Source organism: Antechinus flavipes, chromosome 5, assembly GCF_016432865.1.
Source record: "Antechinus flavipes isolate AdamAnt ecotype Samford, QLD, Australia chromosome 5, AdamAnt_v2, whole genome shotgun sequence".
Lineage (NCBI taxonomy): Eukaryota > Metazoa > Chordata > Mammalia > Dasyuromorphia > Dasyuridae > Antechinus > Antechinus flavipes.
Genome location: NC_067402.1, coordinates 143,802,693 through 143,829,589, shown reverse-complemented (window position 1 = coordinate 143,829,589; position 26,897 = coordinate 143,802,693). Strand labels below are relative to the sequence as shown.

Below are 26,897 nucleotides of genomic sequence, written 5' to 3'. Positions count from 1 at the left end.
ACTACTTCCTTTATAGGTTCATAGAGCAAATGGTTAAAATGGATGTAAATAAAAAAGAGAAAAGGACCCACATGTACAAAAATGTTTGTAGCATCCCTTTTTGTAGTGGCAAGGAACTGGAAACTGAGTGGATGCCCATCAGCTGGGGAATGGTTGAATAAGTTATGGTATATGGATGTTATGGAATATTATTTTTCTGTAAGAAATAATCAACAGGCTGACTTTAGAAAGACCTGGAGAGACTTACATAAACTAATGTTAAATGAAATGAATAGAAACAAGAGAACACTGTATACAGCAACAACAAGATTATGTGATGATCAACTGTGATGGATTTAGTTCTTTCAACAATGAGGTGATTCAGGCCAATTCCAATAGATTTGTGATGGACAGAGCCATCTGCAAGCAGAGAGAGGACTATAGGGACTGAATATGGATCACAACATAGTATTTTCACCTTTTTTTTTTTTTTTGTGGTGATGGTTATTGTTTGCCTGCTTGTTTTTTTCTTTCTCGTTTTTTTCCCTTTTTATCTGATTTTTCTTATGCAGCATGATAAATGTAGAAATATATACAGAATTGCAAATGTTTAACCTATATTGGATTGCTTGCTGTCTAGGAGAGTAGGAAGGGGAAAAGAGAGGAAGAAGAATTTGGAACACAAGATTTTGCAGGAGTGAATGCTGAAAACAATCTTTGCATTTTGAAAAATAAAAAGCTATTATAATAAAAAATAAAATGGATGTGAAATTCATAAATTAGGAAGCAATTATCAACAGTAATAATAATAAGTTAGCATTTATGTGCTGCTTTAAGATTTACAAAGTGATTTTAAAACATTAGCTCATTTTATCTTTGAAACAATCCTAAAAGATAGGAGTTATTATTATTCCTATTTTACAGTTGAAAAAAACAGGCAGATAGAGGTTAAGTTGTTGTTGTTTTTTTTTTCCCCTGAGGTAATTGGGGTTGTGACATGCCAGGGACTTCCTAACTGGAAGTGTTAAGCGTCTGAAATCAGATTTGAACTCAGATCCTCCTGACTTCAGGGCTGGTGCTCTCTCCATTGTGCTACTTAGCTTTCCCAGTTAAGTGATTTGTAATAAGGGATTGAAGCTACATTTGAACTCAGGTCGTCCTCTCCCTAGGTCTATTTACTTTGTGATTTCTATTTATTGTGTTATCTTTAATATAGTACTGAGATGCTTGATGAGTATTAAATGAAATAATAAATATAAAGTGCTTTGAGATCTGAGAAAATAATAATGGGAATTCTCACAATCATGAAAACATATATCTTGAAGTATAACAGATATTTGATGAAACATACTTTGACCATGAGTTTATCTGGTTTTATTTATTTTAGCAGCATTCAGCAGAGTACATTTACTCTTTAAAGCTATTTTATATCAAGTTTGTGGTCTGAAGCAGCAATTAAAACAAATTCCATGGTCTGTAATAGAAGCCTCTTGAGGGAGGCAGCAGAAAGGGTCAGCCTTTTATCAAGGGAGCACTCTTGCTTTTCTTGGGTCAGCAGCACTCAGCCCTGAGGAGATGCAGTGTTACTACCGGGTCTGTAGAGTCAAGGCCAAAATAATCATGCTGAAGTGCACAATACCTATGTGATAGCATGATATTCTCATGTATTGTGATGTGAGAATGTTTTTATTTCCTGTACTTTTGAGACTCCTTCTGATTGTTTTCATGAAAAGAGATATAATAACTATGCTTAAGGAATACCTTACATTCAACAAGAATAAATACTGTGTGTGTGTGTGTGTGTGTGTGTGTGTGTGTGTGATGTGTTATATGGAAGTAAAGGAATCAGAGAGGGCAATGGGTGGTGAGTTGTTGCTGAAAGTAACTCCCTTTTTTGACAATAGGAAAATGGCAAGTGAAATGATTTCTCCAAGGCAACATGCAGCATTAAAGCTGGGGTTCTCTTCAAAAACACAAGGTTATCTTGGGGAAGACTTCATTAATTTTTAATGCTACCTTAATTAAAAAAAGTTCTTATTAAAAATCATTTACAATATTTCTTATTAAACCTTTAAGACCAGGAGGTAGTACAGGGCTTAAGAGAAAGTAAGCACACTTTTCTGAAGCATTTAGGCTAGGGCACACTTATGACTTCCTTTGTCTAAGGTATTCTCAATGACATGAACTAAATTTATGAATGGGTGGCAGAAGTTTGAAATGAGCCGTGACTATATCTACTCACATCTGCCTTTCTCTGTCACCCTCCTCCTTTTCACTGGTGCAACCTTATCTATGGAAATAGGTAGCAAAAAGAGGAGAAAAGAGCCCTCAGTCTGCTCTAGATTCTCAGAGCTGCACCTGATCCAGGACTCAAGACTTTCACACAAGGAGAAACAAAATGTCATTCATGAAAATGAAATCCTGTATTAAAGAATCTTATTTTAGATCCTTGGGATAAATAAAAAAAAGGGGGGGGGGTGAAAGAAACCATTATTAGATCAGTTGCATGATAGGAGACTATTTCTGCCAGAACCCTAGTCATGTTTCACTTCATTCTCTGTGTCTTCCTCACTGGGAAAACTTCCTTTGTATCTCCCTTCTACCCTCAATTCCTTCCAATTATAGGGCCATGAAAATCAACTCTATCAATGTTCCTGGAAGGAACCCATTCTCCATCAAAGTAACTTTCTGGATCAAAGTATCCTTCCCCAGCCACCATTTTCTTACATATTTTCAAAATAAAAGTTTGTTGATAGGAAGAAAGGAGCAATGGTTAGAGTAAGCTAAAAAGACCTGGTTTCAAATCTTAATTCTAGCATACACCCACTATGTGATTCTGAACAACTCACTTAGCCTCAATGCACTAGGCAGCTCTTTTAAGAGTCTATATTATGGAGAGGGTGCTAATTTGCACTGTTGGAGGGAGTTTTCTGACCCAGAAGTTTCCTATAAGAATGAAGTTTCCAATCCAGGAAGCTTAGCACAGTACTTGGTATTGAATTTAAGTATTTAATAAATGCTTTTTTATGCTTTCACTCATTCAACAAGTATTTAATAAGGTCAAATGATATACAAGGTACCAGTTTTCTTCTCTGTTAGATGAAAAAAGTCAAGCTTTATTGGTTCTTTTCTTCCTTAAATGAAGACATATATTAGGGAATGGGATGAGTTCTCCTAAGTTCTTTCTAGTTCAGTTATGGTAAAGTCAGTCACTCAATAAGCATTTAAATAAATACTTAATCATTGTGGTAGGTACTGTGCTCAACACATAGGATGAAGTTTAGATCTGGTCATCTAAAGTCTTCACTTAGCTTCTAGAATAATCCAGATCATGATTGTATCTTAGATTAGTCTCAAATGTCAAGATTTTCATAAGAAACTCATATATATATATTCAGCTCTTCCCTTTTCATTCTTTCTTGATTCTTCTCATGTATGTATCTCATGTCTGGTCGATCCCAAATTACTCCCATTATTAACAACAGCTAATATTTCTGCAATTACAAAATGCTTTACAAAAATTATCTCCCTTGATTCTCAGGACAACCTAATGAGGTAGGAGATGTAATTATCATCCTCCTTTTAGAAGGGAGGAAACTGGGAGGCTCCAAAAAGTTTAAGTTTCCACAAAATCATGCAACTAGTAAATGGAGGATCAAGAAATCCTACCAGTATTGTTTCTGCCATGCTATACTACATACCATGTACCATTCTATACAAATTCCCTCTCATCTTCTACCTTTCCCTTGACTATTGCTGTGCAACTTCTTTACCTTAACTCAAATCTAGCTTTCTCCAGATAATACCGCTTTCACCAGATAACAGCCTTCTTGAATTAAGACTTCATTCTCTTCTACTCAGAGTAGCTAGGTGGGGCAATGGATAGAATACTGGGTCTGATGTCAGAGTTCTGTTCCAGAGTTCAAATTCAGCCTCAGACACTTACTAGTTGTGTGACTCTGGGCAAGTCACTTAACCCTATTTGCCTTAGTTTCTTCACTTATAAAATGAATGAAGAAGGAAATGGCAAACAACTCCAGTATCTTTGCCAAGAAAACCCAAATAGGATCATGAAAAGTTGGACATGAATGAAAAAGAATGAACAAATTCTATTCATCTAGACTCAGAAGAAAAAGGGCCAGCCTACTTATTTTCCATGGCCATTTCCAGACCATTTCTCCACTATTATCATCCCCTTATTTTCTGTATGAAATTCATATAATCTTCTCCACAATGGGGTTCTTGTCATACAATGCCCTTCACCATACATGTCTACTTCCATCTTCAGCATCAGGCTCTCTTCTTTTTCCTCTATCTCATCTCCTGAAAATAGTCAACAAATTCAGCATCCTTGCCATTCTACTTCTTTAGCCTTTTGGGGATGACTCTGATCTGCATTCCACTTCAATCATCAAGCAGCATAGCTGTGCTTTGGGCCACATTATCATTTAAAACTACTCAGCCTCCAGGATCTATAACTTCAATCATAATTTCCTCCCTTTAACCACAACCTCCTTAAACAGTCCCTCAACCTCTTACCTCTTATTATGACCTCTAGTTGTTCAATCTCATCTATTTCACCTAATCTATTACCAATTTTTCGGTTTTACTTCACTTCCTGTCTAGCATATTTGCCGTGGACAACCATTCTCAGTACTGACATCACTTCTGTTGTTGTTAATCTCCAGATCTAATGAATGATACTGGAAAGTCACGAACCTGTGCTGAATAGATCTATCATGCAGGACATCTCACATATGGAATAGAATCATCTAGGCCTTAATAATAATTTATCTTTTTAAATCAAAGTTTGCTGAATATATGCAAATATACAAGAATAAAAAATGGTTCCATTTATATATGGAACATTATAAAATTCATACTGTTTAGCCTCAGTGATGCTTAGCAATCTTTTTCTTCTTATATTCTTGACTTCTTAAGGAAATCATCAATAATTGTTCCAAACTTTCCTCACTGTCCTCAGGACAGCGATCCAATTTGCCTCCTGAATTGGCATATGAAATCATATAAAGCTCCATTAACTAAGAGGATTGACATCACTTGTCATGAGATAATCCATTTCTTTTCTACCTTAAAATATCTTTATTCTCAATGTCTCTCTATAATATTTGCCATCTTTTTTTCCCTTCTTTCCCTTCTCAGAAATAGCTGTTCCCTTGGGGAGATAAAGGGTTACTGAAATTTAAAATTTTTAAAAGGAGAAGGAATCAAAGATGACTCATCCAGGCTCAGAACCTCAGATTCATTGTTGACTTTGACTTGCCTGAGGTCACAACAGTGGTAAGAAGCCAAGACAGCAAGTGTTTGAACCTAGATTTTCTGATTCTCAAACAAGAAGTCTTTCAATGGCATCATGATGTTTCCTCTCATGTATCCTTTCCCTTCAATCTCCATCCTCTATGAATGGAAATTCTCTTAAAAAAAAAATAATGGAGAAGGGAGAGAGGAAAGTGATGGGCCAGAGAAAGTGAGGGACCCAGGGTCAGCTGAAACATCGAATAGTTTAATTAAATAAACATTTAATAATATTGTTCTAATTTTTTTAAACTAATAACACAAATATGCATTAAGAATGGATGGGGAAAATAATTTGCCTAAAATATATTTTTCTTTAAATCAGAATAAATTGTTCAGAACTGCTCTTACATTAAGGTTCCTGTTTATTGCTCTGTTTCACAGAAAGTGCTAGTTGAGAACAATCAGTTCACAGGACTGTCACAAAGATCACTTACTGGGAACACATTAATGAAAATGTTTCTTTCAGAGCAAAAAAGACATGGCTTTGGATATCCAATTGTCTCTTTGCTTTAGAAGGCTTGATGATCATTTTGCATATGCAGTCTAGCATACTTTTAGCTCTCCAGAGGGGAGACACAATGTGACTCAAAAAAGAAATAAAACTCTTGATTAGTTCTCCAGATAGCACTTCTCTAAACTGTCAAATTCAGCCCAGAGAAGTAGGTTGGGTAGAGGGAAGAAGAGAAGATGTCAAGAGAAAGTGAAATAATAGAAACTCAAAATTCTGATTTCCAGTTCCTACTTAACTTAACTGACAGATGAGTCTTTCAAAAGAGGAGACCAAGGATGGAGAGAGAAAGAAGTAATGATTAGTTTTTTGTTTCTGTTTTTGTTTTTCTTTTTAACAAGAAAGAATAGGAAAAGAAAGAACTGAAATAAGGGAGGAGTGGAGGAAGAGAGAAGGAACAACAAATATTGAAAAACACTTAAAATGAAACATTTTGTGATCAAGACACAAATTTGATTTGCTTGTGGTAGAGAATTTCTAACCACAGTACACGTGCAATGTTTTTTGCTTTTTCTCTCCAACAAGAGTATGTTGGTATCACTTCAGGAAGGGTTTGGTACAGGGATCAGTTTCATGCTTTTGTTACAACTTTTGATATTACTACTATCCCCAGAGCAATTCACTGAAATGATTGAGAAATATATGTGGCTAGGACTTGCCACCAGCTGCAAACTGTACCAGCCCATTAATAATTGACTAGGTCTAAGAAAGTTAAGAAAAATTGTTTAAAAAATTGCCATAGGATTGAGAAATAACCATCAAGTGTTAAGCAGGATATGTTTAAAGTTAACAATAACAGCCACTGTATAAATGGTGACCACAAAAGCTTTTTTTTTAATCAGCAGTCCACATCAGTATTGCAGCCAGGTCAGACTGAATCACAGTTAATGCCTACCAACAAGCTAATGTGTATTAGTGATCAACAATTAATAGACTATGACTGTGTTTGACACTTCTGTTCTCAATCAAATTGTTTATTTTATTTAATTAGTGGCTTCTGTCTTCCTCAGAGGCTATATGCATGGCAAAATGCGAGTTATCCAGATTAGTAAAGTGATAAACCACAGTTGTGTTTATTCTTGTGTTTCTAAAACCAATTGTTGAAGTTTTATTTATTTTAAAAATAATCTTCTGATGTGTTACGATCTCTTAATGAGGACAGTTAAATAAGAAAATCATTGGCTAAGAACAAAAATGCCAATACAGGCATAACTGAATTATAGTTGAAAACATGACAGAAATCATATTTAACTAGCCTGCAGCAATATGACATCAGAATTCCTCTACTGAATCCAAACCACAATAATGTAGAAGTTCATAGCTGTAATACACAAAGAACACTTTCAATTGTAATTTTTTGTACTTGTGACTAGGGGGCAACCTAATCAATTTTAAACAAATACTCATTATAGATCCAAATGGTTGTTATCTTTCAAAGTATTCCCCTAAAGGGGAGTGGGAGAAGTGTGGCACAAAAAGAATCCAATGATGCTGCCCTGGCTTAAACATTTTTGGAACTCTTATAATTATTTTCAGAGCCTATGGCACATTCTTTAGAATATCTTTAAAGATTTAATTTTTTTAAAACAACTGAACTTTATTAAACTGGTAGGTAATCAAGTCAGATAATACTGTATTTGGTTAAAAACAAAGCAAAACAAAAAAGTGAGGCTCTAAAGTAATAAAAGCACTATTTTCATGGTTTGATGAGAATTGGTAATGTTCTTTCAATGTGTATATTCTGCTAGATATGTACAGAATCCTTTGCTGGCCCATCATTCCTATTCTGTTCTCTAACTTTAGGTATGTACACCAAGGCTTTGTACTGAGTTTTTTTCTCTTCATCTTCTTCCCATGACCCCAGTTTTAATGAGGTCAATTTCATCTCTATTTAGATGGTTCCCAAATCAATACAAACCTAATTTTTTCCCTCATCTCCAGTCTTCTACCATAAACTACCTATTGGATATTTTGAATTGGATGAGTTATAGGCACCTCAAACTCAATAACCACAACAAAACTCTTCTCCACTCACTCCTCTTCCAAAACCCCGTCTCAACCTTCTATCACCCAAGTTTGCAGACCCTTCATTCTCCCTCACATACTATAACTAATCAGTTTTCAAATCTTGCTGATTTTATCTCTGCAACCTTTGTCACATCCACTTCTTTCTTTGGCCACCACCCCAGTTTAGGCCCGCAACACTTCAGCAGCTTCCCAATTGGCCTCCCTTCCTTCCTGGATCTATTTTCACAGCAACAAACATATTATTCTTAAATTACATACCTTGTTACTTCTCTGCTCAACAACCCCAGTAGATTCATATAACTTCTAGGATCAAATATATCCTCCTCTGTTATATATACATACATACATACAGAGAGAAAGAGAGAGAGAGAGAGAGAGAAAGAGAGAAAGAGAGAGAGAGAGAGTGTATGTGTGTGTGTGTGAGCATAAATTACATGGATGTAAGTTGCCTTCCTTATAAAATATAAGTCCCTTGAAGGCAGTCCCATTTCTGTCTTTGTGCTACTGACACTTCATACTATAGAGGCTTAATAAATCCTTGAAAATTGATTGATTTAATTTTTTCTTAAGTTTTAACCTTAGATTGTATAAACAGAAAAAAAATCTGTGATCATTCTCGTAATGGCAAAGGAAGACAATTTTTTCTGATAGCAGATACAGATTTTAATTCTATTAGTGTGGGAGAGGTTGCCTTTCCATCTATGCTAACTATTTTATATCTGTTCAGGATCAGAAATAAAAATACATTGTATATAATGTTTTGTAATTGTACTAAATTTTAATAAATCTGTTCTTAGGTGACATTTGCAGATTATTTCTATCATACTTATAATCTAAGTGATTAATGTTTAAAGATGCCAAAGGATTTTATAAAGACTGTATAAATCATTAGAGAGATGGGTCAGGACATATTTTGAATAATAGCTTTTTAAAAAATCCATAAAACTAAGATCATAATATTTGCCCTTAAATACCACTCAGGAAAGGTTTTTCAGAAAGAACTAAATTGGAGGGAAAATTACTTCTTCTGACTTTTTGAAAAAGGAAACTTTAAAATGCAAAACTTCATCAGCAGATTTAGTAAATTGGAATGGGTTCATAAGCAACAGCTGCTCAAAAACTTTTAGTGGTTCCCTAATGCCTTTAGGATAAAATACAAATCTTTAACCTGGCATATAAGGTCTGCTACAATCTGCTCCAGTTTCATGCACTCTTTCATGCTATCATTCATGTACTCTTTAATCCAGTCACACTAGGAAAGGACTAAATTCCTGCATTTTTCCTTCTTTGTACCTATCTCTATGCCTAAAACACATAATGTTTCCCCTCTAACTCTGCTAAAAATTTTTTTTCTTCGTTTAAGACCTAGCTCAATTACTACTTCCTCCAAAAAGCTTCCCTTGACCCAAACCCAGCCCTGGATAAAAAGTGATCTTTAAGTTGCTTCGCTCACAATTCTACGTTGTATCTTGTATATCAATGTACAAGTCAGATTCTCTAATTAATTTGTAAACTCTTTGAGAGGAAGGACCATAAATACAACTTTGTATCTGTAGGTCCTAACACAATGCCTGGAAAATAGGAGCTGCCTGAGAAATATTTTTTGAATTAAAATAATTATATAGCTGTAGTTCTTAAGCATTGGTGTATGATATCTGATTTTCTTACTGATTTTTGCAAGATTTTGAAATTACATATGCTTAATATTTGCAAGCACAGGCTATCTTCCAATTCTATATTGGGTGGTCAGTAAATATCCTGCAAAGTAGACACACTCTTTTCTGTGGTGGTTAAATATTTCCCTTTCACTTTATGAGGCCATATTAAATCCTCTGCATTTTAAGAATGTTGCTGTTTTTTCAAGCAAATATATGACTCCTCCAAATCTATGATTTCTAAAGTTAGAATACTGCTCAGAATTACAGAATGAATCATGTAACTTTTTAGATGGGGAAAATACTACTGACTCAAAGTTATCACTAGGACAAGTGCTTTGAGACTTTTTTCTGCTAATCTTGATAGATCTGTAGGTAATCTTTCATCCTTTATCTCTTATCAAAGCTTTTTTTTTTTTTTTAATTTGAAAAATGCCTAAGCTGATTTAGGCGTACAATCTGTGGCCATGATACAAAGTGAAGTTAGTTGCCTTATACAGGGATAATCAGAATGTTATATTCAGGGAATATTTTACAGTTTTAATAGTACTTTCTCAAACTGAGGTAGGAAAAGCAAGTTTAAGGATGAAGAACTAGAGTTCCAGAGACTCTTTGAATTTCAGAGCCAAGAAGGAACATGACTCTCATTCAGTGTTTCTCAACATCTGCTCCCTGAGATCTCAGGGGAGATCCACAAAGTCAAGACAATTTCCATAATTTTTACATTTTACTTTTTAATATGGTAATTATCAATAGCTATAGCCTACATTAAAAACTCTTTGGGGGGGGGAGGGTGGTCATCAATATCTTTAAGAGTGTAAGGAGATCCTGAGACCAAAACATTTGAGAAGTGCTACGCTAGCCTAACATGTACCATCACAAGAACTTCCTTTACAAGATCCCTAGAAAGTGGTCATTTATCTAGGTTTTACTTTAACCCATCTAAGGAGGGAGACTCTATTACCTCTGAAATCAGGCCATTCTAGTTGGTCCATTTTGGGATATCTTTAATTGCTAAAAAGTTTTCCTTTAAACTTTTGTCTTTGTCTCCCTAGTGCCTAACACAATATCTGACATGCAAAAGATTCTAAATAATGCTTCTTTAATTAACTGATTGATTACATAGAGCTAAAACCAGCCTCTCTAGAACTTCCAATCATTGTTCCTAGCTTTGATTTCTGAGGTCAAGCAGAAGAATTTTAATCCCACTTTCAAATGCTATCATGTAATTTCCAAATCCTTTCTTCTCCAAGCTATACATCCTCAGTTCAATTCAACTGGATTCAACAAATATTTATTAAGGATCTACTTTGTAAAAGTCTCTAGGGTTTCAAAGACAAAAAAAAAAAAAAAAAAAAGACCATGTCCTCAAACAGCTTGTGTCCTACTGCAAAGCAATAAAAAAAAAAGTTCCAAAGGTGGAGTTGATGTAGAGGAGAGAGGTGAATAGGGAAACTTTAGAATTATCCAAAGTAATTTAAGGGTGAATAGATGAATGTAAGCCACTGTCCTTTTTTGGGGGGAGTGAAACAATATTTTATACAGGAGGATAGACTGATCTGAGAACTGATTTTCTAATCCATATAGGTCACAAACATGCATGGACATTGATAGAAATTTCAAGGATGCATACATATGTACAAATGTATATATATATATACAAATTCTTGCAGAATTTCAAAATTTCAGGAAGCTCTGGTTGCAACACATGAACATGTGGCTATTGTAAAATCTTGGATAATTTTAAGGAAAGGAAGGAAAGGAAATTACATAGTGCCTGCTATCTGCTAAATACTGGGCTGAGTGTTTTATGAATATCTCAATTGATCCTCACATCAATCCTCAGTGCTGTTACTAGCCTCATTTTGTAATTAAGGAAACAAAAGTAAACAGGTTAAGTAACTTGTCCAAGACAACTAGGAAGTGTCTGAGGCTAGATCTAAACTCAGATCTTCCTATCTCCTGACAAAGCATTCTATCCATAGCACTACCTACCTGCCTGAAGTTTCCTTATTTAAGCCTCATCTGGTATGCTGTTTAGGTCTTTCGCCATGGTCATCCTCCTTTGGATACTCTTATGTTTATTTATTTTCTCCTAAAGATTAGTAACCAGAATTTAACACAAGATTCCAGATGTATAGCAAAACTCTAACCAGTCTTATTCAAAATATTGCATTTATATTAAAGCCACCTACACTTATGGCTAAGATGGGAAATTTCTCACAAATTTTGCAGGATGTCTGAATCCAGCATACAAATGGAAAAGAAAAGGAATTCCATTTCTCATGAAGCCATGTACCTATAATATAGCTCTGGGGCAAGAGAACTTTATAAGAGTGGAGTGGAAATGAGAGATTTGCTAGGTTCATGAACATTCGATAGAAAACAGCAAAAAAGGAAAATTAAGGTGGGAGCTATAAGCAAAAAGCAAAGGCCAGATAAGTGATGAGTAGCAGGATAGAGAGAGTAGCCAAGGCTAGCACCTTCAATTGAGCTACAGAGAAAAATCTTCTCCATACCTTTCTTACCAGAACTGTAAGCATTAAAGGTATTAATTTCCTAAATAAGTCTGGGAAAAGGGGATGAAACTGTACTAATTTGGATAATGAATGCTGAGATTGTTTCCTATGGCTTAACTACCCATTTCAGTTCCAATTTCTGTTTTACTGGTTCAATGTTAGTCTTTTCCAAAGACTATTAACATTGTAAGCAACTGAATAGGTAGTTCTGAGTTAAATTTCAAAGTTTCCAGTTTTCTAAAGTGAGCCAAATGCTTGAATTAACACCGAAGATTTCAATGAAATTAAATTTGTGACCAAGAGGATTCAAAGAAAGTTGGACTATAAGATGTATTAAGCTTGCATTAGGGTTTAGGTTTGCCAATATCAAACTGATGACTACTGTTGAAGTAGCTCTTGTCTTGTACTTGGGAATTTGGTTAAGATTTCATATTTATGTCTATTAAATTTCATCTTATTAGACTCTAGGTGATACAGTAGAGAGTGTTGGACTTGGGACTTGGAATCAGGAATACCAGAGTTCAAATCCTCATTCATATGTCCTTGAGCAAATTACTTAATCTCGCCTCAGTTTTCTCATGTGTACCTATCATTGATGCGAAGATCAAATGAAATCAATATGTGTAAAATGTTTTATCAACCTTAAAGTTCTAAATAAATGCTAATTATTATAACCTTTTGCCAATTTCAAGTCCATATTCATATTTGCTATTATTTAGCTCAACAATCAACCCAGCAAAGATAGATCTTTTTAGATCTTGGCTCATATAGCCAACATTAACTAACCTTCCATTTATTTGTATCTTTTACAGATCTGAGAAACGTTATCTATGCACACATCCAATTTATTGATAAAAATATTAAGCAATACAAAGTATAGGAGAGAACAAAATATACTCCATGACAGATTTTCTTTCAAAGTGACAGTTTCTTGTGATTCACAATTGATTTTTGGGTTCAACTTTTGGAATGACTCTGAATCCACTGAATTATAGTGTTAATTAGATCACATAATGTCCAAAGAAAAACATGAGATATTTAGTCAAATCTCTTGTTAAAATCTGGGTGTACTTTATTTATAAAATTCTTCCATCCTCCAAATCTTGTAATCCTGTCAAAAAAGGAAATGCAGTTGGTATAAAATGAGCTGTTCTTTATAAAGCCATGCTGGCTCTTGATAATCACTACTCCCCCTTCTAAATAATCACTCAACATCTCTTTAATGAAAACATTCTAGAATTCTTCTAGGAAAAAAATGTCAAGCTCATTGGCTTATGGTTTACAGATTCTATACTCTTCCTTTTTTTGAAAATTAGGACATTTCCTCTTCATTCAGAGCTGAAGTACTTTACCAATTTTCTGAAATCTATCAAAGATCACTGACAGTGGCTCAGCAATCCTGTCTGTCAGTTCTATCCCCTATCCAGGGATAAGGCAGCTAGGTATTCCCTTCCTCTCTAATAATAGATAATGATAATAATAACTAATATTTATATAGTGCTTACAGTGTGCCAGGCACTATGCTAAGTGCTTTGCAATTATTATTTTATGTGGTCCTCACAACAGATGAGGAAATGAAAGCATACACAGGTTAAGTGACTTATTTAAGGTCTCACAGTTAATATATGTCTGAAGCTAGATTTGAATCTAGGTCTTTCTAATACCAGGCACAGCATCTATTTACTGTGCCACTTAGCTGCACCTTCCCTTTTTCCCCATTCCATTTTTGTCTTGTCCTTTCTGCTCCAAAGATAATTTTCCTTGGCAGGGAAACCAAAAATTGAGTAAAGGTTTCATAGTTCTATCTTCTCTTCCAATTACCATACCCATCCATAGTGAGCAATCCAAAGCCTTTTTTTGATCCTCCACTTTTTCTAAACACTACTTTAAATAAGCAAAACATGTTTGTGCTCTTAGCATTTTCTCATCAGCCACAGTCAAACTGACTGTTAGCACTCTTGACAATATTATAGTCATACCACTTTAAAAAAAATCATTCTCCATTACTAGGCCTTGCTTCCATCTTCTGTGCATGACTTTAAAAAGTTTTAAGTGGTTTGCTATGACACGATGGTGTTTTTAAGCAACATCCTCTTTTCATCTTGATAGGAACACTTTCTCTGTGTGTCTTTAAAATATCATTTTTGAAATCTTTCTATCCCTCCTGGACTGATATTTGTCCTTTCTCTGAACTTCTGAAATCTACTCTCCAAATATCTAAGATACTACCAAGATATAAAAGAAAGAGGAAAAGAACTCATATTTACAAAAAAAAAATTATAGCAAGTCTTTTTGTAGTGGCAAACAACTAGAAACTTTGGGAAGCCCATCAGTTGGAAAACAGGTGAATAATTGTAGTATGGGGATATAATGGATATATGAAGCACCTCAGAATAAAAAATCTGATGTGAACTGATCAGAGGCAGAAAGGAATAGAACTAGGAGAAAACACACATACACACACACACACACCCCTTTCTAAAGATTTAAGAACTCTGATCAATTGAAACTATTTCTAGCCATATGAAAAGATGCTCCAAGTCATTATTAATCAGAGAAATGCAAATTAAGACAACTCTGAGATACCACTACACACCTGTCAGATTGGCTAGAATGACAGGGAAAGGTAATGCGGAATGTTGGAGGGATGTGGGAAAACTGGGACACTGATACATTCTTGATGGAATTGTGAATAAATCCAGCCATTCTGGAGAGCGATTTGGAACTATGCTCAAAAACCTATCAAACTGTGCATACTCTTTGATGCAGTAGTGTTACTACAGGGTTATATCCCAAAAAAGATTTTAAAGAAGGGAAAGGGACCTGTATGTGCAAGAATGTTCGTGGCAGAAACTGGAAACTGAGTGGATGCCCATCAAATGGAGAATGGCTGAATAAATTGTGGTATATGAATATTTTGGAATATTATTGTTCTGTTAGAAATGACCAACAGGATGATTTCAGAAAGGCCTGGAGAGACTTACATGAACTGATGCTGAGTGAAATGAGCAGGACCAGGAGATCATTATATACTTCAACAACAATACTATATGATGATCAATTCTAATGGACGTGGCTCTCTTCAACAATGAGATGAACCAAATCAGTCCCAATAGAGCAGTAATGAATTGAACCAGCTACACCCAGAGAAAGAACTCTGGGAGATGACTATGAACCACTACATAGAATTCCTACTCCCTCTATTTTTGTCCACCTGCATTTTTGATTTCCTTCATAGGTTAATTGTACACTATTTTGAAGTCCAGTTCTTTTTGTACGGCAAAATAACATGTGCATATGTATACATATATTGTATTTAACTTATACTTGAACATATTTAACATGTATTGATCAACTTGCCATCTTGGGGAGGGGAGGAGGAAGTAGGGGAAAAATTGGAACAAAAGGTTTTGCAATTGTCAATGCTGAAAAATTACCCATGCATATATCTTGTAAATAAAAAGCTATAAAAATAATAAAAAAAGAAGTCTGATCAATCCAATTAACAACCACAATTTAAAAGGAATGGTGATGAAACAAGCAGCATGTTTATCTCCTGACATTGAGATTATGGATTCTCTGTACAAAATGACTTTTTTTTTTCAGATTTTTTATAAGTGTGTGTGTATATAAATATACACACTCCCTATCTATCTATCTATATTTATATCTATATATGGAAATAATTTTTTGTTAATTAAAAAAAGAAAAAACAGTTATATTAAGAATGTAGAGAACAATAACTAGCTTTCCTGTCCTCTGTGACAAATGCTAATAATATTCTAATCATTCACTTCTTTCCAGGGTCCCCATCAATTCAACTTCAACAAATAGTTCTTCCTATATTGCAGTTATTTTCTGATGTTTAGTTTATAGATTAACACATGCAGTTTTCTCCTTTACCCTTTCTTTTCAGACAGATTTTCCCTTTACACTACATTTATAAAACTCCCAGCAAATAATTACCAGTTTTGTTGGTACACTCCATTCTTCTTCTACAGCCTATCATTCTATATATTGAGCTATGAAATCTAAGTTATTATCAGACACCATCTTCTTAGCCATGTTCAATATCTAAATTTGCTTATTTTTTCTATGTATTGGTAGTAGAGGTAACAATATCCCTGTTGACCCTAAGATCCTTAGATCTAAATCTTTAGATTTGAATTTTATGTCCTTTAGCAATATTTTTACATTTTCCTGGCAATATTACTGTGTCCATATTAGTCACCACAAATAGTAATCATCAGATTTGACAAACCACAGAAAGTTCTCTGACATGTCATGGATAAATGCCATAAGAAGACAACAAACCTATATTGTTCATTTCAAGTAAAAAAATTGCTGTCCCAAGACCCCTTAGCAGTGAGTCACTATCACTTATCTTTCCTCCTTTTGGCCATTATTAGTTGACCTGGCACTTGATGACTCCTATGGATATACAGCATCATTTCTTAAAACATAAGTACCTGCCTCCTTTTTTAGAAAGTCCAGCTCCTTCTCCAAAAGCTCAGCTTCTTAAACTATAGGTCACAACTCCATTATAAGGTCTCAATATAGGTATTGTGAAATTACGATTTTATTATCAGTAAATGTATGATTTGTACACCTATTTTATATACCTATATACCCAGAGTCATGTAAAAATTTCGTGGGTGAAAAGGGCTCACAATTAGAAAAAATTTAAGAAGCCCTACTTCTAAAGTAAGAGTCTTGCCCAAGGTTGGATGATTAGTTAGTGGCTGCACCTATAATTCTAATCTCTTTATCGATGTTCTCTCACCAAGGAAGTTGGTGAAAGAATCTCTCAACAATTTCTTCCTTTACTGTTTCTTTTGACTCAATTTCTATATCTAAAAATCATAGTGAGGACTTGATCTCTGCCATCAAATCCAATCTGAAATGCACTAATTTTTAGGTAAATGATATGGTACTACACTACAACACAATAAAAAGATAAGTGATTCTTAATGAAACTGTCCAGTAGAGTGTCCAGTAGTTTACATCTAGTTTTCTTGGTAAAGACTCTAGCTATAGCTTAATTTGGTAGCTATAATGTAAACATTAGTCCATTTTTTCAATGTTAAAATTTTTTACATGCATTAAAATTTTTTACATGCATAAAATTTTTTTACAAGAAGTATTTAATGAAATAAATACAAATATATTGAGGTAAAAGTTTTTCATCTTGAGTTTGCAATAAAACCTATTACCTTTAAAAATACTAAAAAAAGGCCAGAGTGTCTGAAGTAGTACAAAGATATATTAAAATGGAAATGAACTTCGTTTATGGCAAACATAAAAGCCCTCGCTACATCCAAACTATATATCTGTAGGTCAAAAGCTTTCTAAAATAGGAAGTCAATCTAGGAATCATTCATTGCTGATATTTCTCTGTTGTAATAAAAAAAAAGGTGAACAAAATGTTGGACATAATCAGGAAAAGTGATGGAAATAAAACATTGAATATCAACCTGCCCCTGGCAACATCATGGCACTATGATCTCTGTAAATCTTTGGATCTCTGTATAATTTTGTTTGCTTCATTTCAAGAAAAATGTAACAGAGGTAGAAAATTCCAGAAGAGTGCACTCAAATGACAAATGTAGTCAGGGAATATAAAAGACTGCTAAATGAAAATAGGCTAAGAAGATTCATACTTTTCAGATTATAAAGACAGAGGCTGAGTTGGAATGTGATGGAAATTTATTTTAAAAATATGTACTGGAATAACACGAACTTATTCACCCCCAAAAAGCATATTAGAATGAGGAAATATTTCTTGAATTTGAAGATAATTAAAGTAAAGGGAAATGAAAGGGTGTAGGCCTTTAAAAAGTGAGACATCAACTTGAGGAATACTCAAAGATGGATAGTATAGGTAGAAAATATAAATACAGTAGGTAGCTCTTAATCATTTAAAACTTGGCTATGTATCAACTACCTGAAACACAGTTAAGAATTTAGAATTCATGTCTTGTAGTAAGTCAATGAGCATTTATTAGGCACTAATTATGTGTCAGTCACTATGCTAAGTACTAAGGAGAAAAGAAAAAGCAAAAACATGGCTTCTGCCTTCCAGAAGTTTACATTCTAATAGGGGAGACAATATCAACAATAGCAAGCCTATATACATATAACACATATACAGTATAAATAAAAGTCAGAGAGAAGGTACTAGGAGATAGGAGGATCACAAAAGGAATCCTGGAGAAGGTGTGATCTCCTTTGAACTATATACTAAAGTCTGGGAAGCCAGGAGTTAGAACCAACAAATTCAAAAGAGGAAGAGGGGTCCAAAGTAGCCAAGACATTGGCAGTAATAAGACATCACAGCAAATAGTGAGAAAAGGGAGAAATGTATAAAAGGAAACAAGAACTCAAGTTCTGCAGTCTGAAACCACTTAGCATTGGGTCAATGGTCTTATATATCAGAAGGGCTTTTTTAAAGCACAGCAGAATGTCTGATAGTCAGGATACTGACTCATCATGGAACAATTAAATTATGTTTAATGTACTTTCAAAAGAAAGCAGAATGCATATAATATATTTTTAGAAAGATTTCTACCCAAAATGCTTTGCTTTCAAGTTTGCTTAAAGAGGTAAGTTTTCAGCTTCTTGAAAACTCCAGCTTTCACTCATTCATTCATCACTCATTAAACATCTACTTTGTGCAAAAAAAAAAAACCCCTACTAAGTTCCCAAAAATGTTTAAGTCCCTGAGTATTCCGCATGGTTATGTTTCAACATATTGATTTATTAAGTCCTTACTAATTACTACATTCCAAAAAAAAGCAAGATAATCCTTCCCACAACGAGCTTACAGTCTAATCAATTAGAAGATGCAGATTAAGACAGACCTTTTTGGACATGGACAATGTAGAGATTTGTTTTATTTGACTAAGCATATTTATTCAAAGGTTTTGTTGTTGTTATTATTTGTTTCCTGTGTGTGTGTGTGTGTGAAATAAATATTTAACTGAAAAAAAAAGTTTTTAAAACAGAAAAAATGATTTCTTTTCAATTCAATTAGGGAGAAATAGAATTGCCATACTGCAATGAGGACCTCATTGAGATTAGATAACAAATTTGTAGGGTATCCAGTCTGAATGGTTTCACGAATTCTTCCAGCTTCATTTAATGAAATGTGTATAGGAACAAAGGAGGCAGATGGTAGAAATGATCCACGTCTGGTATATGGCAAGGAATGAACAATGTCAAAACAAGGAAGAAAAGAATTTGGAAATAGAGTATAATGTAGAATTGAACTAATGATCAAAAGGTTAAGATGAGAAGGAAGGAGAATTTACTGTAACAGGAGTGGGGTTGATGGCCTAGGAAAGTAAAAAGAGCACAAGAACTGGAGGTCCTAGTGAGGAGAAATAATTGGCAATAGGTCTAGAAGTAACAAGACACAGGGAGATTTGGAAGGATAAAAGATTAAAAGATGAATTTTAGAGTTCTTAGAATAAAAAGACACTTTATTATTATGAATCTCATAAACACCAATTCACATGACCAGAAAAAGAAGACCACATAAGAAAGTATGTTTCTCTACTGCATATTGGCTATGTATATGTGTGTATGTATACATGCAAACACACATATACATATACATATATATCCAAATCTATTTCAAATTTAACATAATAGTTCCAGTCTTATCCTGCTTACCTGTACTCCCTTTAGAGGAAATAGAATACTGTGGTTGATGACAAGACTGAGATTATGAAAACTGAATAGGTGGAAGAAATGAGAAATTAGGGTATCTGAGGGAATATCAACATATATATTAAAATTCACTTGTATTAGGGCAGGAGTTGGAGGCTTGGAGAAAGACCACAAATTAGGCCTTAAACCCACTGAGAAAGCAGGAAGAATGTATTGAGGATGAGTAGTTAATGATTACCACGATCTGAATTGGATGATAAATATAGAGTGAACATCAGAAAAGAGATTAAAACCATCCTTTCTTTTTTTTTGAAACTGAGGAATTTATCCATTATGAGGCATTCTATTGAATTTTGTTTTTCTTTTTAAAATTTTTTAAAAGATATTTTTTTCTTCACCTTTTTTCTATTCTTTGAATTTTATTTTTACAAGCATTTAAATTTTTTCCTTCCTAATGTCCCCCACCCCAATTAAACCATAAAAATAAACCAATTACTCTTATAGGATACTTGCTTTTTCATTTTCAGAATCCTTCTTTGCCCCCAACATTTACATTTTTCTCTACATATGGCAGGGTATACATATCACATAGACTTACAATGCAAAAGCTGAGAATTGCTGATGTAGACGAACCAGGGGATTGTATTGGGTAGTCTTGAATAACAGAACTGATTAAAAAAAAAGAAAAGAAGAAAACAAGAGTGAAAGGAATTTTGGAGGACAGACTTTGAACCTGAAAAACCTTGAGCAAATTAGCATTAGTTAGAAGGAAGCACTGGAAAGAGAAGAAAATTAATATTTAAATAGAGTATTGAACTTTACCAAGGAATTGTGATTTGGTACACAGGTGGATACAAAGAAGACTAGGGAAATAGGAGGTAAGGGAGGAAATGATAAAAAGCTAGGCGTAGGAAATGGAAAGGTTTGGCATGTGGGAAATAATACTAAAGGGGAAAAAATACTTTAACCATTACAAATAGCTAAAGGAGAAACTTTGGCTGTCAATTCTATTCAAGGTTAGCCCATTTCCAAGACACCAGACAATTATCTTTTGGAAAATCTTTTTAAAGTTATGTCAAGTGAAAGGAGAATTTAAATTCTAAACATGATGTGCTATTTGCTCTAAGAAGATGATGTGATGTCCTATGCCAACTTTGAGAAAGCAAATTCTTGAGTTCCTCCTCATCAAGAATCATTCATGTACAGTTATAGCTCATAAAGATTTGCTTGAAGAAGGAAAACAGTGACTTTTTGATAAATCAGCTAATTTGATTAACTGTCCCAAAATGCTTGCAAAAAATGCACTTGCAAATCTTAGACAAAAATATAAGGAGAGTTACACCACTGCCATATTTTTATTCAATAGAAACAAAAAGCAGCAGGCACCAAGTCTATTATTAAAATGCATTTGTATTTATTAAAATAAAGTTCTTTCACTTAGAGGAACAAAGTTAAAGCTTGCTCTCAAAACTAGCTCAAAAATGTTGTTTATATTTCTAAAGAATTTATAAGCATTTGACAAGTGGATGTTACAATAACCTTACAAGGACTTCTATGGAAGTATGATATTTAAAAAACTCAAATTTTTTACAAACTGCCTGCTGTCATGGTGGCAGAGTTCAAACCACTGATTTATGAAAAACTAGTGTGGAAGTTGTAAGGAAACACATGGTTTTTCTTTTCAGATAAATTCCCTTAATGGAATGCAGTATGGTGTAGAATACTGGCATCTTATGGGACAAAGAACATGGAACTTAAAGGAAGCAAGAGATGTGGGTTCTAGAGGCCCAATCAACCCACTAGCTGTGGGACACTGGGAAAAGTTAGAGCCTTATTGGGATATCTGCAAAAGTGTATATGAGATTAAGTGTTTGTAACTTTTTTGGTGTCAAGCATTTTTTTTGACAGTTTGGTAAAGCCCATGGACCCTTTCTCAGAATAATGTTTTAAATGCATAAAATAATAACTCAGCAATTATGTAATGTCCTTAGATTTACAATGTATTTTTGAAAATTATGTCACTGGCTCCTCAAACAATATTAGAAAGTAACTGCTTATTATACCCATTTTACAAATGAGGAAATTGAAGCAAACAGAGCTTGGGTGATTTTTGCAATGCTACACATTTAGTTAGTGTCTGAGACTGAATTTGATCTTAAGTTGTCTTGACTTAAAGTCCTCCTGAATTGTACCTACTGTGCCACGTGATTGTCCCTATCCTATATAAAGAATTATACAAGATTACAAAAGAAACTAATTATGCTTCAATACAGTTATGAAAATATTTAAAAAACAACTTCACAATGACTTGAGAACCCAGGTTCCTCTCTGCTCAAAAATTCTACAATATTCTATTATTTTTTTAAAAAAATGTCTGCATCACAAATTTGATTATGAGATTTTTGTTTATTTTTTGGTGGGATAAGATAGGAGACAAAAGCAAAGAGACAAGAAAGAGAATAAAATATTGCCAAATGGGAAATTTAAAAATGTATACCCACTATGTGATATGACAACTGTGATAACAGCACAAATAAGCAGTACACAAAAACAATGAAAGGATAACAAATATATATGTACTTATATGATGGGGATACAAGAATCAAATCCTATCTCAGAATTTTTGTCAATAAATCTAGGGATCAAGATCTCAAGATTCTGTACTGCGAAAGAGAAATTAGGAAGTGAGTTGCTTCATCAAAAGCTCTTACTTTGGATAAAGAGATGATTACTTCATGAGACATCAGGGACATGGGGGAAAGAGGTTAGTGGGTGGGAAGCAGAATAACTAAACATTAGCAGAGAATCTGGGTCCATAGGGCAAAGTTGGGTTTTCTTTTCACTCATAGTTTAAAAAAAGTCAAAGCTTCAAATGTAAACTTGAAAAAAATGAGTTTGTTTATTAGGATTTTATAGAATATCTTCTTAAATTTAGAACAAACAATAATTTTAAAATGAAAGAGAATGAAAACTTGAAATGTCCAAACTGAGAGCAGTAGGGACTTTAGCTTCTCTAAGAGCTAATGACTTGAAATATTTCCCAAGTAATTTCTAAACTTTGTGGAATAGTTTTGCAGCTTGAGTTGGGACATAGTAGCATAAAGTTACCATTTAAAAACATCCTGTTACTATGACTCAGAACCTTTGAAAAATGCTGACTTGATGATCAAGTCATTAAAAAATTCAACCAGAAGAGAAATTTTACTAAAATTACTATTTAAGGGATCATTCTAATAGAAATACTACCTTATCTTCATGCCTCCAGTATGAGACCCAGTTAAATAATCTGCCTAACACATCAGATTAAATATTCCTATAAATCCTACACTTTTTGGCCAACATATCACATTGCTGCCACATATCATTAAGTATACTGTAAAACCTAGCTGTTTTTCTTTCTCTCCATAAACTGTTTTCAATCTAGTCACATTCCATCTATCCTAAAATTTGAGCAGTTGCTTTTGAAATTTAAGCATAGAACTTTGTATATCCTTGTTAAAATCCTTTATTTTTCACTTAAGTACACACTTAAATTATGAGACATGCATCCATCTATCCATTTAGGATGACTGAATATTAAATAAATGAGCAGATGCTAGAAGAACAAGGAAAGCTAAATGGCGAGAACCAGAATTACTCCTACTGCTCTCCCTCCTCCCCACATTCATTATGTATATCTTTCTTACTGGGGAGACACTGTAAGGGTGCAAGCATCATCCATGAATGAGGTCTCTGTCTTCGCTGTTCAAACACATGACAAGAATAAGGAATCTTTAATACTAATGAAGTTGTGCTTATATTAGTGGTAAAGAAGATGCCTAAGCCCAAGATCTATGATCTGCTATTGGACAGAATGCAAGAGCCTCTTGAGATTTCAACCCACACAAAGGGCTGTGGTACTGAAAGGGCAGGACATGACACAATGAGTACAAAACATACTAAACTCTATCCATGCTGAGTGACTAAAGGAACTCAAAAGACAAAATAAGCCAAAACACCAAGGCACTGACAAAGCTGGTGGGGAAAAAAAAGTGGGGGTGGGTGAAGCATTCACATTGTTCTGTTTCAGCAACATCTTCTCTAGCACTTTAGATAGGGACCAAAGAGACCTCTTATGTTTCTCTCCTCTGCCTCTACCACTTCCTATTTTTGATCATCTCCTAGTCAGCCTGTGTTTTGATGAGAAGAAGGAAAAGAGAATGAGAGAGGGAAGATAGAAAAGGATAGGAATGGAGCTTTATTTGTACCTTCTCTAGGTTGAGATAGAACAGAATTAAAGCCACTAAAGGAATAAAAAAGCTGTACCATCCCATACTCCCTTATGAGGAATATAAAAGCAGTTCTAGCAAGGAGATAAATCTCACTTGGACTAGTTCTAGAGTTTTTCCTCATGATAATTATAACTCACCTTCAGATAACACTATGTAGTTTACAAAATTCTTTTCTCAGAGCAACCTAGTGAGGTTAAAAAATATACGTTTTATAGTCTTTTTTTACAGATAAAAAAAAAATTGAGGTTCTGAGGAGTTAAATGACTTGTCCAAAGTCACAAAGCTCATTAGTGAAAGAGTTGAAATTCTCTGATGCCAAATGATATGGATTCCTCCCTTTCCCTTCCTTTTCCACTCTATCATAAGGCCTCCCTAAGGAGTTCAAATGGCTTGGAAAACTTCAAGAAAGGTCAATGAATAAGCAGAGAAAAATTCAAGACTCATCTCCCAACAGCCAATCATCAAAACACAAAGAACAGGATCCTGTGATTTATACCTTCAGAAACAAAGAGGTAATGAAAGCCTGTCTTAGAAAGAACAGAACATGGCCTGCATAATTTTTCCCCTACTTATTTGGGAAGAGGAAAAGATGGAATGATGACTTGTTTAATGAGTGAAGAATAGGCTCAGTTTATGGATTCTTGTCAGTCTGGCCACTAAACTAAAGCAACACACCCATTATATTGTGAGTAGACCACACCCCTTCTTAGTTTCCAGTCACCCAATGGGTCAAGGTAAGACTGGAGACAAAGCTGCCACAAGGGGAATATCATTCTTCTTTAATCATGTTCTTGAAGGCTATTAATTTCTTTTCACTACTTCTGTTACAGTGTTATGAATTGAAAAGAGGGCACCTAGGTTCAAGAACTGACTCTCCTACTTTCTAGGTGTAAGATCTTAAGGAAATCAAATGACTCCTGAGTCTCAATCGTTTATCTGTAAAATGAAGACTAAATGACTAAAAGACTAAAGTCTATGAAACCATTGCATCAGAGACCATCACATAAATCTACTTTCCTTAGTTCTGCTTACAAGTAGGGGATCAAGAAACTGGTGGCCTTTCCCCTATCTCCTCTCTTGCTGCCTCTGATTCCTGGACTTTAAATCTTGAACATAGAAGAAATTTTGCTTTCAAGGTTTTACCTAACAGCACCTCCCTTCTAAGACTTCCTTCTCCATATAACTCTAGTCAGAAAAACTTTACTGTCTCCTACATTTGATTCTTTATTTGAGAAGTCATACCTTCCCTACTATTTTGTGTCTTTTTTTAGCCTACTGCTCTCAGCTCAAAATCCACTTCTTAAAAGTTTTCCTTAATTTACCTCAACTTACGTGCCAACCTACATCAGCTCACTGTGTGTGATTATTTCAATCACTTTTTTTTTAACTTGTGTTTACCTGCCCCATATAAATCACTACTTCCCACTGTAAATTGATCATTGATTTCTTTTCATCCACTTTGGCTCCAAATAGTGCCAAAAGTCTTATCTGTTTCCAAAAGTCAAATCTACCCTTAAAGATTCCCAATAAACATCATCACTAAGGATATTCAAAGGAATGTACTGCTGGTTCTGAAAGGGTTTCCAAAGAAGTTAAAAACTTGGGTTCAGCAATGGTAGCACTGATGCAATAACTATTCGGTTATAATGCCAAGGGGATTACTTTGAAGCAGATCATACTCATTTAGATGTGCAAATTCTGGGATGTGATTTTTTTTTTTTAAATCACACTCCTGATAATCATGCTTCATATTTAATCATATCTCAGTTGGACTATGAGTTCCTTATGGGCTATAATCAAAATTTTCAAAAAAAAATTTTTTTTGTCATTTAACAAATGTTTATGGAAAATGTTGACAAAAGAGCCTGTCTCATACATGTGAGCAAGTAGCTATCTGCAAATCTGCATTAAATTACACAACAGACTACAATTCTGAGGGGTAGTGTAAAAAATGATAACAAGAAGAAGCAAAGCAACAATCTTTATGAGAGTCTTTTTTAAAGAATGAGACACAGAAAGTCATGACCTGAAAATGAAAGATGGAAATGAACAAATATCTTCATTCTTTGAAAGCTAGTTTGGGAAAAGTAAAAGTAAAGGTAAAAGTAAAAAAGAAGTTTGTTTCCTTCCACCAGCACTCTCAACCCTCATTCCCCTGGCAAAAAAATAAAATAAAACCAAAAACCCAAACCAAAACACACACACAAAAAAGCAGTGAAGTTGGGTTTTTTTTTTTTAACAAGAAAATGTGAAAAACATAAACAAAAAGTTCTGACAAATACACAATATTTAAATCGGGTAGGTTCTCAAAGAAGCCAAGATCTGATTTTTTTTTTCCTTTGGGAAAAGAGATAAGGGTCTGGGAAAGGTATCCTGGCATGATTTCAGGTTAGGGAGAGAACTAGTACTTTCCCCCTTTGCGTGAAAAGACTTGCAAATTTATCAGTGACAAGGAGGAGATGAGAGATGTGGCATAAAGGCTGATAGTTATAAGGATCTTAAAAAAAAAAAAAAAAAAAGAGAAAAAAAAACCAAAAAAGCACTGGAACTGAGATCAGGATGATATGGAAATAATGAAGATCTGAAGATATAATGCCTTTCTAGATGAAGAAGCAGTTGAAACACATGTATATATAAGTTTTTACACAACCCATCCTTTGCACCAGCCAGTCTAGATCTACCATTGCCACATAGCACTGGTCTTTACTACTGAAATCTCTTCTGTTTCCCTTATATCCCATCCCTTAGCTCCCTTCCCATCAACATCCCCCAGACCCCCACCCCAACAAATACTTACATACATTATGGCTCACCTTCAACTGGCTTCCTCTTGAATGCTGAGGTGATAGCAGAAGTCAGCCTCACTTATCAGGCCCTGCTCCACTGCCTCCTCGCCCGGTCCAACTTGGTCCTGCTTCCAAGCTCCTCTAGGGCTAAAAAAAGCCCA

General features: G+C 34.5%; 1 protein-coding gene across 5 annotated transcripts in view; it reads right to left on the bottom strand.

Annotated features, from left to right (window-relative positions):
- Positions 1–26,897, bottom strand: part of ATXN7L1 (ataxin 7 like 1) — a 243,642-nt gene that overhangs the window by 180,057 nt on the left and 36,688 nt on the right. Inside the window, exon 2 of one of the 5 annotated variants that reach the window (XM_052001364.1) lies at positions 26,764–26,883. The exons of the other annotated variants lie outside the window; for them this stretch is intronic. The gene's annotated coding sequence lies outside the window, so the exon portion shown is untranslated. The remainder of the gene's footprint in view (positions 1–26,763; positions 26,884–26,897) is intronic. 5 annotated transcript variants of the gene reach the window in all.